Source organism: Taudactylus pleione, unplaced genomic scaffold, assembly GCF_031769625.1.
Source record: "Taudactylus pleione unplaced genomic scaffold, aTauple2 ptg000406l, whole genome shotgun sequence".
Classification (NCBI taxonomy): Eukaryota; Metazoa; Chordata; class Amphibia; order Anura; family Myobatrachidae; genus Taudactylus; species Taudactylus pleione.
In genome coordinates, this window is record NW_028284808.1 from 2,302,016 (window position 1) to 2,318,135 (window position 16,120).

Here is a 16,120-nt window from a genome sequence, read left to right on the forward strand (position 1 = left end):
CCCCTTATCTGAAAATTCCCAATTCCTTTTATGTCTCCCTGTTGAAACCGCTGGTGCTAAACAAGTTCCACAGAGTCCTGCCTGCTTCTCCCCATGTCCAGACTGAAAGGGGTGTAGAGTTTGATGTCTCCCAGGTCTTGGATTCCGGTCTCCGCAGAGGACATTTGCAGTACCTACTGGACTGGAAGGGCTACGGCCCAGAGGAACATTGTTGGACCGATGCCCAAGATGTCCATGCTCCTGCACTCATCAAGAAGTTCCATGCTGCCCATCCGGAGAAGCCTGGTGAGTGTCCTGAGGCCATCGATAGGGGGGGTACTGTCATGGCCAGGGTTTCTCGGCATGGTAGTCACCAGGTATTACCTGTGAGGTCGTTGTGGCAGGGGGTCTCTGGCAGCGGTGCTGGTGTTCGGCGAGGGGCATTGGCTGCGCGTGGTTCTGTGCGGGCACATTGTTACTAGGCTTGGTGAGTTCTGGCTGTGTTACCGTTCCGTTGGCATGGGCGCTGCCATCTTGCCTGCGGCCATGTGATTCCAGCTGTCCAATCCTGGTAGATCATGTGCTCATTCCAGCCAGTCACAGCGCGGCACTGAGTATTTAGGAAGGTCCAGAGCCTTCCTTCCTTTGCCAGTGCAATGTGTTTCTCAGCTGTGGCTGAACCTTGCCTGCTCCAACCTGATGGATTTACCCTGCACCCTACACATACCTTTACCTGCCTGAGTACCTGAACCTGATGTTCTCTACACCTTGCCTCCCTTTACTCCCAGCTGGACTTCATTACCACAGCCTGCATTTGCTACAGCTCATCGTTCCTGCATTTGTTACAGCTCATCATTCCTGCATTCAGTTACAGCTCATCATACATGCACTCTGTTACAGCTCACCATATTTGTTTACTGGACTGTTCCTACCTGTCACTTTCTGGACATTTCCCATTAACCCCCACTACAGTTATCAAGTGCACTTTATTGCTATACCTGAACTTTTTATTTGCTATTCCCATGTCTTCTAAGTCACTTATTAAAAACTCCACTTTTTCATTTGTCTGCTTCTGTGTCTGCTCCTGTCACCACCTCGGGTTCACAACAAATTCAGAACCTCACATGAACACTTTTGCTAAATCCAAATGTTTCTCATCAGTTGTGTAATGAAGACACAATTTAAAACTTACCTTGTAAATATGAATCAGAATAGTTATACATGGCCTGAAACAACGCTGACACTGTGTTCTAAAATGTTTTTCTCTGCAATATCATTCAGAATTGCATCCTTTAGAATCAAGTCAAATAATTTATCCACCACAATATCATAGGTCTATAATTTCCTGTTTTCTATTTGGTACAACATCTGCTTTCTGCTAAACTCTCTGGATTCCATAACTACGAAATATTCGTCTATCAACTACTGTAGTTCATCAATGTCCTGAGTATCCACTAGAGGTCACCAAAGCTCCCGTGAAGTTGCTAGCCTGGATTAGAATATCTACATTTTCTGTAATGCAGTTATTCCTATGAATAAGATTGAGAAGTTTTGAAGGTTTGATCAAACTAATGTTTATAAAATCAAAATACGGTTCTTTATCTACCACACATTCTGTGTAATTAACAGCAGCTGACCTTAACCTCAGCACATAAATTAAGAAGTTCTGGAAGGAGCTCAACAACCTGCGGATAATTGTTAGCCCGGACCTATTCAAGTAGTGCTGCATTCCAACGCCATAGGCCTCAAAGGGTGCACTGGATGTGGAGTTTTCCTTGCAGCTCCTGAGTCTGCGTTAACTGCATCCTCTGGAACTTAATGCACGGGGAAACCCATAGATACAGCACTTGATATGGAATCTATGGGTTAGCGTGTGCTACCAGGGGTTTAGCGCCAGGGGAAAATGCTGAATAATTACATAACGCCTAGAGCTTTACCTGTGTGGTAAATACCCCAGGTAATTGAATATGCCCCTTAGCCATAAGTAAGATGTGACTGAAATGTGTATGACTCTGATTCGCTCATAGATGCTCATATTTGCATATGCAAATTCATTAGCATGAATAGTTGCGAAACAATTGCAAATTCTGGCCACCAAGTGGACTTTAGTGCAACTCTAAATCTGATACAGAATATATTTAGTTAGCGCCAATTATTTTATTTTTTGTTTGTTCATATAGCATCATAATATTACATATTACTAATCAGAGGATAGTTAATCATCCCCCACCCCAGCTTATTTATCCTGATATTTAATCATCCTCATCAGTCCCTGCTCCATTGGAGCCTACAGTACAAATTCTGTACCACAAAGTAGTGGACAGATAACTACAGTCTGTTTTTCTCAACAATCAATTCATCTACAAAAATATTTTTGGATTGAGAACTCAGAAGAAATCCATGCAAACTCCACACGAATAAGGTTCTGGTTGGAAATTTATCATGGCCCCAGTACTGTAAAGCAACAATGGCAGCCACTATATCACAATGCTGCAAATAAACTAACATTCTGTAACAACAAAAATGATTAATTTAGTGCACCAAACACTGCTAAATGAAATGCATTGCTGTATTTATATGTAGAGTGATTGACAGTCAGCTGCATCTTTGTTCAGTATCTTTGTAAGCAAATGTTTGGATTTGCAAAGATGCCGTTGGGCTTCTCAATACATATCCCGGCAGCTGCAACATTTGCATATTTTTGCACAGCAGCTACATACAGGATTGTGGGGAGGATTAAGAGATAGACAATAAAAAGATCTACAGGGTCTAGATAGACACCAGATGTTAGACAGGTCAACTGAGACAAAAGGTCGACACACTAAAGGTCGACCTGTAAGAAGGTCGATGTGTAGAAATGGTCAACAGGGTCAAAATAGTAACACAAAAATGGTTAACATCTGATTTTTTTTGTTTTCTAGTCCTAATCTTCACCCTAACCCTACCCTTGGTGCCTAACCCTAACTGTTGGGGTAGGTGCCTGACCCTAACCGTTCCTTCTAGTGCCTAAACCTCCCTCCTGGTGCCTAACCCTAACTGTCGAGGTGAGTGCCTAACCCTACGGTAAGTGAAAAAAAACAATGTGTCGACCATTTGAGAATGTCAATCATCTGTGCCTGTCAACATTCTTACATGGCGACCTTTAGTGTGTCGACCATTTGTCCCTGTTGACAGTTTGTCCCAGTTGACCTGACTGTCTAACATCTGGTATCTATCTAGACATTGTCGACCTTTTTACTGTCTATCTATAGTCCGGAACCCTGGGATTGCAGCTGTGATAGCAATAGCATACAACTCTGCATCAGGCCCTATATTAATAAAATTATTATTATCACCACTCATCCTCATGGGACATGTCCCTTGGTTACCCCAGCCAATGACCCTCCATATGAGCTGCAAAATCTGAACTTTAGGAGTCTCCAAATTGTCCTTCAGCAAGACATATTTGTGACAAGTTTACACTACTCCAATAATCTCTGGGAGCAGGAGAAAACCAATCTGGGGTTCCCCCTATTCCACTAAGTATACTCAAATCCCAAGCAATCACTGTTAGAGTCATAATGACATTACTTTATTATTTAGCATTACTTAGACCCAGTGGCGGATCCAGAGGTGGTGCTGCAGCACAGTCCAAAATTCAAATAGAGTAACCACACCAATTGCCACCCCAAAAGGCTGCCAAACGTCACCAGCCGGTACTCACTGACAGTTGGTGTGACTGCCCTATATGAATTTTAGACTGTGCTGCAGCCCCACCTCTGGAGCCGCCACTGCTCAGACCCATTTGCCTGTCACTAATAACATGGGTTGGATATGTAATGCCGATAGTCGGGATCCCATTAGTCAGAGTCCCGATGCCAGGACCCAGGGGCGGATTGGGCCACCGGACCGTACCCCGCTGGGCCGGTCCCCTCAGTGGCCAGCGGCTGCCCAGCACCTTCACACCCCCGCTGCCGCGATCGGAGCTTGGATCCGATCAGGCAGCTCTACAACTTCAGATGCGCATGTGCAAACGCTGCTAATGAAAAAAAAAAAGCCTGACGGGGGAGCTGCTGCGCAGCTGCAGCAGCTCCCCCACAAGCCTTTGCGGAGCCTGTCAGTCACCACTGACGGCTCCGCTCTGTCCAGCCCCTCGGCAACCCAGCCTGACTCTCCACCTCCAGGACAGAAGCCAGCCGGCCCTGCACAGCGACGCCGCGGCCTAGAGAGACAAGCAGCGGGCAGACAAGCTGAGGATCTGCAAGTAAGTGGTGGCAGTGGCGGCTGACAGAGGGGATAGGGAGACAAACACAGAGGCTGGTGGGAATGAGGCTGACACTCACACATTTGGGCTGGGGCACATGGGCTGAGAGTCTCAGCCCATGTGCCCCAGCCCCAATGTGTATGTTGAATAGGTCTATGAGAGTTTTTTCTCTCATTCTTTACCCAATGTGTAAGTGTCAGCCTCATTAACCTCAGTCCCTAGGTGTCTAAGGGGGAATGAGGCTGACACTCACACATTGGGGCTGGGCTGAGACACATTGGAGCTGGGGTACATGGGCTAGTGGGAAGGAGGCTAGCACAAATTGGGGCTAGGGTTCACGGGGGCTGCGACACACACGGGGGCTGGGGGCAATGAGGCTGACACACACTGGGGCTGAGGCACACACAAGCTGAGGAATGGGGTTGAGACATACACTGGGGCTGGGGGGAATGAGGCTAGCACAAATTGGGGCTAGGGTACATGGGGGCTGCGACACACATTGGGGCTGGGGTACATGGACTGGTGGGAATGAGGCTAGCACAAATTGGGGCTAGGGTACACGGGGGCTGCGACATACACTGGGGCTGGGGGCAATGAGGCTGGTGGGAATGAGGCTAGCACAAATTGGGGCTAGGGTACATGGGGGCTGCGACACACACTGGGGCTGGGGGCAATGAGGCTGGTGGGAATGAGGCTAGCACAAATTGGGGCTAGGGTACACGGGGGCTGCGACACATTGGGGCTGGGGGCAATGAGGATGACACACACTGGGGCTGAGGCACACACGGGCTGAGGAATGAAGTTGAGACATACACTGGGGCTGTGAGGAATGAGGCTGATACACACTGGGGCTGGGGAATGGGTTTGAGACACACACTGAGGCTGGGGGAAATGAGGCTGATACACACTGGGGCTGAGACATACACTGGGGGTGGGGGGAATGGGTCTGAGAGACACACTGGGTCTGAGGTAATGAGGTTAAGAGACACACTGGGGCAGGGGGAATGGGGCTCAGAGCTACAGGTTAGCCTGGGTATGGAGAGACGGAGGGGGTCCTGGAGAGGGACCTGGAGATAAAGAGACACAGGGAGTCTTGGAGAACTACAAGAGGCCTGGGGATGGAGAGACGTAAGAAGGTCTGGAGTAACACGGGAGCCTGGAAAGACACAGAATTTGTTTGATCAGGGAAATTCACATTTTTCCCTGCACAAAAACATCTGTTACTATACATTATCTGGTTATGATGATGACATTGGTTATACTTCTACATAAACAGGCATCTTCAAAACAGTGTGGTCTACATGAATAGTGAATACCGGCTGAAGACACTGCCCAGTGATGCTTATATTCTTCAGAGGATCCCCGTTGCGAAGAAACTGCCATAACGGTAAGCAAAAACACTTCCAAACTGACTGGCCTGTATCTAATGCAGAGGGATGGGGGTTCCCAAAGAGAGAATATAATTCACCAAGATTTCTGTTGCCGACCCTGCCCCTCCAGGCCCTAAGAGGAGGGAGTATCCTGCCCCACCCCCTCACCACAGACCCCACCCCCTCCCCACAGACCCGCCCCTATAAGGGCTGTTTCCAGATATTTCCCGGGCTGGTTTTCCATCCCAATCCGCCCCTGCCAGGACCCCTACAGGGTTAATATACCAACACTTGTTGGTCGATATGCCAACCCTCACCCTCTTTCTACCCTAACCATCCCTTTTTGGTGCCTAATCCTAACCTCCCCTTATTGCCTGAACCTAACTTCTCCCTTCCTGGTGCCTAACCCTCCCCCCTTTGTGCCTAACCCTAACCCCCCTATACTTACCTTCAGCATGCTGGCGGTCGATATCCTGGAGCCAGGATCCTGACTGCTGTCGGGATTCCGGCGCTGTAATATACTTTGTCGGCATAGCGTTTGGAGGCATGCTGACTACATCCCCATGGGTACAACATTGTAAAATAAGGCCATCACTAGCACTAGACCAAAATATACTGTATATATAGAAGCTGGTTATGAAGAAGCTAAAAAGTAAATCACTTCCTAACGGTCAGTTAGAACCTGTTGGGGATATGTTCAGCAACTTTATAATGCAGTAAAACAAGTAACTGTGATGACACACAGCTAATGGGAAATCAGTAAAAACAAATAATGTAATAAACACATTATTTGATGTTAATTGTTTTCCTGCTTTGTATACTTGAATTATTTTTATGATAGTCATGTGTCCATAAATGTTTCAGCTCGTATTTAAAATAGACATGTGTTGACTATACAAAAATACACAAATACAAAGCACTAGTCTTTTAATGCCATATGTAATGTTTATATGTTCATTAAATACAGTAATCCTTCCATGCACCAGTTACAAATTCCAGCCATGCTGGTGTCTGCCCAGAGATCATGGTCACTGACATTCCTCTACCAGTACGGATGTCTCAAAATAATAGCATGCTTCCAGGATTTGTAAAGGACTAATAAAAACATTATGTGATCTTTGCCTTAATGACAAATACAAATTTTAATATTGGTAAATGCTATTGAATGATCGCAGATAACCACTCTTGCCTGGGTATGTGGCTGTATTCCAACAACATGAACAGCGTTGCCGGAAGAGAGCTAGCTCAGTGACCTAGGCTTTAATCATTTTGAAATCATCCACTCTGGCTATATACTATACATGTGTGGCCAATATGGATTGTGACCATGTCACTGATTCTAGCAGCAGGATCCAAAAGACTTTGGCCCTCATTCAGGGCGGCCGCTTCTTTTTTTTAGTGTGACCTCCTGGTCGCTAGCTAAGCTGTGGGTTACCACACACAGCTTAGCGACCAACCAGGGTGATGGTCGCGATGGTCAAGACCATCGGGGCTTGCGACGAGACCCTAAGGTTGGGTCTCGGCAACCGCAAGCCCCAAGGAGCTTCCTGCTCTGATCGAGCAGGAAGCTCCCCACTGACATCACTGCTGATGTCAGTGCGGCCGCCCACAAAACGGCAAGCGTTCCGTTAGGAAAGCCTCCATTTGTGTAGCCACCCCCCCGCCCCACCTACAAAACGGGATGAGCTGTCGATCAACATCGACAGCCGGCCCTTTTGTAGTGAGCTCCGGAGCGAGAGAGTTTCTCTCTCGCTCTGGGGCTTGCGCACAGGCAGTGCAGCCACTGCGCGTGCGCAGAGCCTTAACATCGGCCCGGCTGCGAGCGCTCAGTGCTTGCGACCGGGTCTGAATGAGACCCTTTGTCCTAGTGATGTGGAGTTGTGTTTAGCAGTGTGGATGTTCTTATGAAGCTGCACTTTATACTACGTTGTAGTGAAAAGTCAGAAATATGTATTCTTCATCTGCGACAATTTCAGTTTTAGGGTTTCAGCAGGGCCGCAACTAGGGGGGGGGGGGCTAGAGGTGCAAGTGCACCGGGTGCCGGAATGCAGGGGGTGAAAAAGGGATGACTCACGGTGGCTTGGAGGCTGGAGAGTCAGAAAACGGCCATCCAAAAATGGCCGCTGCCAAGGAGGAGACAGATGCTAGAGGTCCTTACTGGACCTCTAGTGTCTGTTAGGCCAGCTGAAGTGCTGGGAGAAGATGCTGAAAGCTGCATCTTCTCCCGTGGAACCCCCTGGCAACGAGCATGGAACCCCCTGGCAATGAGCATAAAACCCCTGACAACGAGCAGGTAATTTTAAAGTAATTAGAAGTCTTACTGTGGGGCATAAAATAGTGTCTGGCAAATATGTAACTTTGGTAATAGGCATTAGAGTGTGTGGCATAAGGTGTAATGGGCATTATTGTGTGTGGAATAATGTAAGTCACTATACCAGGGACGTTTGACTAGTGCACTGCCTTATGGAGGAGCAAGGGCAAAATCCAGGTACGGGAAGGGAGGGGGCGCAAAATTGCTACCTTGCACCGGGTGACAGATAACCTAGTTTCGGCCCTGGTTTCAGCATTTATAAATCTTCTATATTGTGCAGCACTTATAACATTATATTGCGTGCGTGTTTGTAGCAAGAACACCTTCAAATGTGGTGACTTGGCTGGGAGATGTACCCCCTGCTTTGCTTACTTAACACAAAAATGGGGGAAGATCAACTAAGCAGTGACTTGGAAAGCCAAGGAATTTAAAAGGGTAGCATGGTGTAGTGGTTAGCATTACTGCCTCACAGCAATGAATTTGTGGGTTCAATCCCTGTGTGGGTATCCTCCGGGTTCCTCCAACAATCCAATACTATACTGGTACTGTAGGTTAATTGCCTACTTACAAAAATTATTCCTGTTGTGTTTGTGTGTGTACATGTGATAGGGAAAATACAGCACATAACATATTGAGGTTGAAAAAAATGTGCCCATTAAGGGCCTGATTCAGAGCCGCTCGCTCTGAATCAGAGCCAGGCTTTTTTTTTTTTTTGTAGCGGCCTCTTGGCCGCTCGCATAGCTGTGGGTGACCACCCACAGCTATTGCGAGTGGCCAGGATGATGGTCGCGATGGTCAAGACCATCGCGACCATCGGGCTTGCGACGAGACCCTTGTGGTAGGGTCTCGCCCATCGCAAGCCCCAGACAGCTTTCGGCTCCAACAGAGCCGGAAGCTCCCCACTGACATCACTTGTGATGTCAGTGGGGCCGCCCCCAAATGGCAGGCCCCACTGACATTAGGCCAAACTGACAGCCACCCCCCCCGGCCCGCCCACCAAACGGGGCAAGCTGTCACTCAACATCGACAGCTCGCCCCCTTTGGTGCGAGACCCGCATCGATGGAGTGCCCGTCGCTAGCCGGGTCTCGCGTATGCGCATAACGGAGCCGGCTCCATCGTGCGCATGCGCTGTGGGCCACCATCGACCAGGTTGCGAGCGCTCAGCGCTTGCGACCGGGTCTGAATCAGGCCCTAAGTTCCATCTTTTTTAACCTCTGTTTATACAGAATAGGGCCAATTAAAACTCATGTAAACCAGAATTTAACTTTACAGGGTCACTTTCACTCAATACAATTGGTGTCTGTGGGATTTAGGGCCTTATTCAGCATTGGATCACAAGTCTGCAATCGCATGCACCGATGCGTTGCAAAGTTATGCAAATGAATGTGATCGCAGCACTATACCAAGATGCCTACCAGCTTAAAAAAGCTGCTCACTTCCCATTACATACATCCGCAAGTCAGCGAAAACATCGGTAACATCGGAGCCATACACACAGTTGGGGTTGAGCTTGACCTGACTCACAAACTGTGAAGCTTCCTGTCGCCATCTAAACTTCTGGCTGCATATGCCTTCGCTGGGGCTTAATTATGCACACACCTGTAACGGCGCTCAATCGCACAGGCACGCCTGCATTCCTACGTCCCGCCCCCCTCTCCACCCCCAAACAGCACTTCCTGTCAATTATTTCCCAGTGGCTCTGCGTGTCTGCTGCGTTCACTTTTGCAATTGCAGTGGCCGATTCGAGCATGCGAACTGTGGTGCGTATGCATGTGCAGAACGCAAACATCAAATGGGTGCGGGCAAACGCAGACTTGCGAACCAAACTGAATGAGGCCCTTAGTCCTGTAGATTTGGTAATAGTGGGACCATATGGGAGTGTTTTTTCAAAAGCTTCTGTTCAGAAGAATCTAAACATCATGAATTGGCATGGAACATGATATCTTGCCCTATTCCTGCTTGCAATCAATCTCCTGCAAACTAGGGGGATAAGGTTGGAAAACAGCTGTACTTTTTCATGATCATTGCACCCTTGCACCATAGTGTAGTTCTTCCTGATTACTTACTTTATTGGCTGACTACCTGAATTGATCATGGACTACTCCACCCTCTCTCCCACCGGCATATAGACGTACTCAGGGGCAGAACTATGGGAGACAATGGAGGCGCCTGCCGCCGGGCTCAAGCTCTGAAGGGGCACCTCCTACATTGTCCACAACATATTCATCCCACTTAGGGCTGTAACTATGTACCCAGAATATACTATCCTGGCCGCCCAATACATGGCACCTCTTCCCGGCACCTGAGAAGCCACCATACACTAGTGGAGAGCTCTGTGTCAGACCATCAGCTGCTGCTTTCGTCTATCTATAGCCTGTCTGCATGCAAATTGCTACATTACAGTGTCAGCGGCTGTGACGCGGGGGGGGGGGGCATTAAATTATAACTTGCCTCCGGGTTTCTGGGATGAACTTACGCCACTGGACGTACTAACTACCCGGGCTTGCTGCAGAGGTCCGTTGGGGGCCTGGGTCCGATGCTGCTTCCCCCTCCTTCCTATCAGCAGCTCAGCACATGCTGCTGTGTGCTGGGCTGCATTAGGAGACTACTCGCTGCTGCTGAGCAAGAGCCGCAGCAGTCTTCTATGCCTGTGGGGGTGAGCGATCACATGATTTTTTTTCTGTGGGGGCGTAGCCTTGCCTTCCACGATTAGGCCATGCCCTTCATCAGAGCCGGCTCTGAACGGCCCTGCTACTCACCAAGGGGGGCCAGGTGAGACCAGGTGAGTAGTGTTTGTCCCTGAGGGAGGGGAGGATGGCAGTAGTCCATGACCTGGTGGAGTGGAAAGTCCGAAGTGGAACCCCCTGTACCGGCTTCTGTGCACGCTTATGTTTACCCAGTATCAGTGCCTCTACTTTGCACTTCCCTGATGCTGCTTTCGGATCCATGAAAGCTACAGAGTGAAAAATATCTTACCTGATGTTTTAATGGCAATCACATCAATTACAAACGGTGGCAAATTTTAACTAGGGCCTGCAGTGCTACAGCCTCTTTGTAAAAAACACCACTCAAGGGACTGCAATGGCAGTGACTTACATTGGAAGCACTCCCTGCAGCTGGAGAGGCAGTCCCAGAGAGAAGTGTTTCCTCCCCCTTGAACTGTCAGTCTGTACGGCAATAGCAGTGCGCTTCCAATGGGAAGCCACTCACTTGCTACTTACTTCAGGCTTGCCGACATTCTGGCAGCCCCATTTGGGAGGGGGCAGCCAGGTCGGACAAGCAGGGGGCCGTGGTGCGGTAGAGGGGGCGTGGTCAGGAATACTACTCGGCAATGGGGGCGGAGCGATTTTTGGGAGGCTCCCAGCTGAATCGGGAGGGTAGGCAAGTATGACTTACTTACAGTAGCCCTACCCAGCTTCTCGGGGCTGCAGCAGGTGCTGTCCTAGAAGCTGGCCTGCTTCTAGGACATATGGTGGACTTGTCCAGACATTTCTTTCTTTTGGTCATACTGTACATAAGCTTCTGAGTTTGCTACTAGAAGTGCCAATATAATGACATACCATACACAGTGCTAATAATATGGAAAGCAAATCTAAAACAATTTGTTTTCCCCTAGAGGTTTTCTTCCTCATGCCATTCCCCATTCCCATACCAAATCATGTTATATGTATGTTCATTGTCTATGTTATAATGTTCTAAAACTCAGACCATGTAACTGCCTTTTCTTGGTATAGGCAATGTTTTGTCGTTTTTGTGACCTTTGAAAATTAAAGTAAAAAGTACAATAGTGTTATTTATCAATACAAGTGCAACCATCACAGTAGAACCACTAATTACCAATTTTATAACATGAAACTGTTTTACATGGACACATTTTTACGTCCCTCAAAACCTGATGAGCGAGATCACAATCTCAATATAACTCTTTATACACATCATCATTGACCAAGTGCCAGAGATCACTCTGTTGTTGGTGCCGGGAAATGTGCTGCCCCTGAGACCTCTAATTTCCCCTCGCTGGAATCAGCTTCTGGCATTACAAGCGGATTATCTGCACGCAAGCTCATGTGAGGAGCAGCACGAGCCACATAGATCCACAGAAGCCACAATCTGTATCGAAGGTTTGGTAGGGTAAGCCCTAAGGGATCGAGCTTCACAAAGGGGGCATTTTTTGCATGCATGCTATTGTATAAAAAGCCCAGAACTCTCCCCAAGCACATTTGTATACCCAACAGTTTGCTTTTTGTATCACAAAATAACTCTTTGGCAGCTGTCAAATTGATTTGTTATTGTGTATCTTTGGACAGAATGTGCTACTAGCAACTAAATTGCAATCTTACTAGGCTTGGTGCCTTTGGAATTTGTGCAATGACATTATCAAAAGGAGATATATCAATGATTCTTGGATGACTTAGTATACAGTGAAATCATAGGATCAACTTATTTACCTGAGGATCAATTAAGGATTATACAATCAATTATAGCGGTGTGAAAACAACAACAATATAAACTTTTTAATTATTTCTATTAGAATTCAAGTACAATTGTCTGCTTACTATTTTAACTAAATATATATTGGTTTATTACCCTTTTCTAGTTTTTTATTTTCCTATGTTAGGTGTAATTTATTGCACTCGGATTTCTGACCCAATTAAAGGGTGTATCTATACAATTTTTATTATTTTTAATTCTTGATAATAAATTACTTAACTGACTAGCGCCTCATTCTGCATGCTTCTATTTCTCTAATTTTATTGGGGTGTCCATTTCTCCCCATATATATGGTGGCAGCTGTCAGTTAATTGGTGTGCTCTTTTAGATTGTCCAACAGGTTAGCACCTGTTTTTATCAGTGTTTGTTTTACTGACAATCTGGCTGCCCCCTTTGGGAGGGGGCAGCCAGGTCCGACAAGCAGGGGGGCGTGGTGCAGTAGAGGGGGGCGTGGCCGGGAATACTACTCGGCAATGGGGGCAGAGTGATTTTCGGGAGGCTCCTGGCTGAACTGGGAAGGTAGGCAAGTATGACTTATACCCCTTTTACACTAGAGCTAAAACCCGGGTTTTTGAAGGGTTAACCCGGGCAGCTCCCTGGTGTAAAAGGGGAGAGAGTTGGATCGCCGGGTCGAGGGACCCGGCAATCCAACCCAGGTAACTAGCAGGGTTTAACACGGGCGTAGCCCGTGAAACCCTGCTGTGAGAACAGCGCACTCCGGGTCACGATGACCTGGAGTGCGCTGCTAGCCGGCTGATTGGTCCGGGTCAGTGGCGCTTGGAGATGATGTCATCTCCAATCGACCACTTTCACTCCGCAAAAGCCGGGTCTATGCAGACCCGACTGCGGTGTGAGCGGCGCTGACTCGGGAATATCGGCGCCGGCAAAATTCAGGGTCTGATCTGGATAGGAACTTTGTTCCAACTCTGGGTCAGACCCAGAATTTAGGTGGAAAAGGGGTATTACTTACAGCAGCCCTACCCAGCTTCTAGTATATTCTGTGTGAACACAGTGGACACATATGGTTCTTTAATCTACTCTCTAGACGGAAGGATCAGTTCATGGACTGTTGTTCAGGGTGATGAATTGTGTGTTTTTTATTAGATGTGATACACACTGTGGTGATCATTTGTAAACTTCATGTCACTCTAAAAGCGCTTTAAACTGGTACAATATCCAAATTTCTGCATTTATCTCAAGTATCTGGGTGTGTACTTTTTTTGTACTGGCATTTAGCTGTATTTGAGTTTTACTGCGCAATCTTCCAAGCCATCTCTTTCCTTACCAAGAATGACAACAGGAAAATTGACAGGCCTGAACAGCGCCCCCTGCCCTGTGCCATGGCACAGGTCACTCTACCCTAGTTACGGCCCTGCCTACAGTGGAAGTTATTCTTGCTTCAACCATACAATATATAAGATGAATTGAGACCTTTATCATTTGGAGACATCTACTAGACTTGCTGTATGAATTGGAATAGGTATGCTTTATTATGATACTGAAGAATGTATGATCTGCAGTGCATTTAGGATCATGATCACTAATACTTTACATGTTATTTTTGGCATACGTTAATGCTAATTCTTTGCCAGCATTTCGGGAATAGCAAGTTAATTTTAAGTAATTAGTTGCATAACTATGTCATTTCTCACAAATTAATCTATTCATAATTGTGATGCACCGAGGGATTAAAAGATTAAATGGAATTATGTAGTTTAATAGAATGCATTATTGTTTTATCTGATAACAATATTCTACTAATAGATCATATAACATATATGGTAAAGACTAGACGATAAAGAGGCAACACAAACAGAAATGGTGATAGAGTCATGGATTTCATTGTGGTGGAGATTTAAATTATTGTTTTTAAAAAATAAGGAAATTCTTTAGCGTTCTGAGTAGTTGACTTGTTTAATCTCCAGCCAGTAAATGGTGTCAAGCATTTAAAAAAATAATACTTGACCTTGTCAGTATGTTTCTGTCATTTACAAAATGGTCAGCAGCATACAGTAGAGAATCAGGGCTCAATTCAGACCCGCTCGCTAGGATGCATTCGCTCGTAGCTGCCGATAGTTCGCATTGTGTGCATGCGTATGCATCGCAGTGTGCGTGTGCGAACCAGTTCGAGAGATCGTGAAGTGTTTGCTCGCTGTGCATAGAGTGAGTGACAGGAGATGCCGTTTGTGGGTGGTGACAGTGCTGGCCATTAAAAACTGGGGAGTGGAGGTGCGAACGCAGGCGTGCCTGAGCGTCTCAACGCCATTTCAGAGGTGTGCATAATTAACAGGCAGCGACATAGTACACATCACCTGTTTATTTTCACACTGAAGTGATTGCAGTGCTTACGGTAGGGTATTGTCAACCTCAAGTGCTGCGTTTGCTTCCGATAGTACCTGATGTATCGATGGTTGCATACACTACCTGGAGATGACGTACACAAGTGGGCATCTGAAGACAGGCTGGTGGATGTCTACATACACAAAGCGATCACACGCCAAGACATAGTGGGCGTGCTTATGCCTTGCCGTGCGATCGCCTGCCTTGCTATAGGGGTGTGCCAGATTTGCATACTCTGGGTGCGAGCGTACGCATCTAGCGAGCAGGTCTGAATGAGGTCCTCAGTCTTATGACAATGAAGGAGCTATGTAATGCTGCAGGATCTAGCAGCAGCACAATATAAGGTAATAGTAAGTTCATAGCTACTGTCTTTTTGGTAGCTATAACTATGATTGATGTGACAATGGTAGTTGGTATTGGGCCTCATTCAGAGACGGATGGATTTGCAGAGCCGCACACAAGCGGCTGTGCAAATCTGTCCATCTCTGATGCAAATGCAGAAGGAGGTGTCAGACACCTCCTTGCTGCATTTGCAATCCCAGCACTGCAACCAACGTCGCAGGCTGGGATCACCATCACCACTGATGGTAGCGATGGTTGCTCCTCTGGTCAGGCTGCGGAAATGGAAGCTTCCCGCAGCTTGACCGGGTGCTGGTCACATAAGAGGCCAGAAATCTGCAGAGAACCTGGCCTTGTCCCTCCCGGCAAAGGGGGCAACATGCCCCATTTCCAGGAACGGTGACCAACTATGCCCACGATCCACCTCAGAAACGCCACAGCATATCAATCATGTTGTAGCTTGGGTGAAGGGTCTGCAAGCGAGATCACAGACCTGTTCTGCACAGGCGCAGACCCAACATCGTATATGTACTTTCATCATCGGATGAACATATATCTCTGAATCAGGTCCTGTGTCTCTAAAAGTAAATATACAGTACTGTGCAAAAGTTTTAGGCAGGTGTGGAAAAATGCTGCAAAGTAAGAATGCTTTCAAAAATAGAAGTGTTAATAGTTATTTTTTTTATCAATTAACAAAATGCAAAGTGAATGAACAGAAGAGAAATCTAAATCAAATCAATATTTGGTGTGACAGCTCTTTGCCTTCAAAACAGCATCAATTCTTCTAGGTACACTTCCACAAAGTCAAGGTTTTTGTAGGTTTATAGTTAGGTGTATGATTAACCAATCATACCAAACAGGTGATCATGATCATCATTTTCATTTGTAGGTTGAAACACAGTCATTAATTGAAGCAGAAACAGTTGTGTAGGAGGCTTAAAACTGGGTGAGGAAAAGCCAAACTCTGCTACAAAGGTGAGGTTGTGGAAAACAGTTTGATGTTACAGGTCATACACCATGGTAAGACTGAACACTGTCACACTTGG

The 16,120-nt window shown here is 46.9% G+C and overlaps 1 protein-coding gene across 2 annotated transcripts in view; it reads left to right on the forward strand.

The window, feature by feature from the left end:
* SOAT1 (sterol O-acyltransferase 1) overlaps positions 1-16,120 on the forward strand; it is a 178,144-nt gene that overhangs the window by 71,953 nt on the left and 90,071 nt on the right. The gene's annotated exons all lie outside the window — the stretch shown is intronic.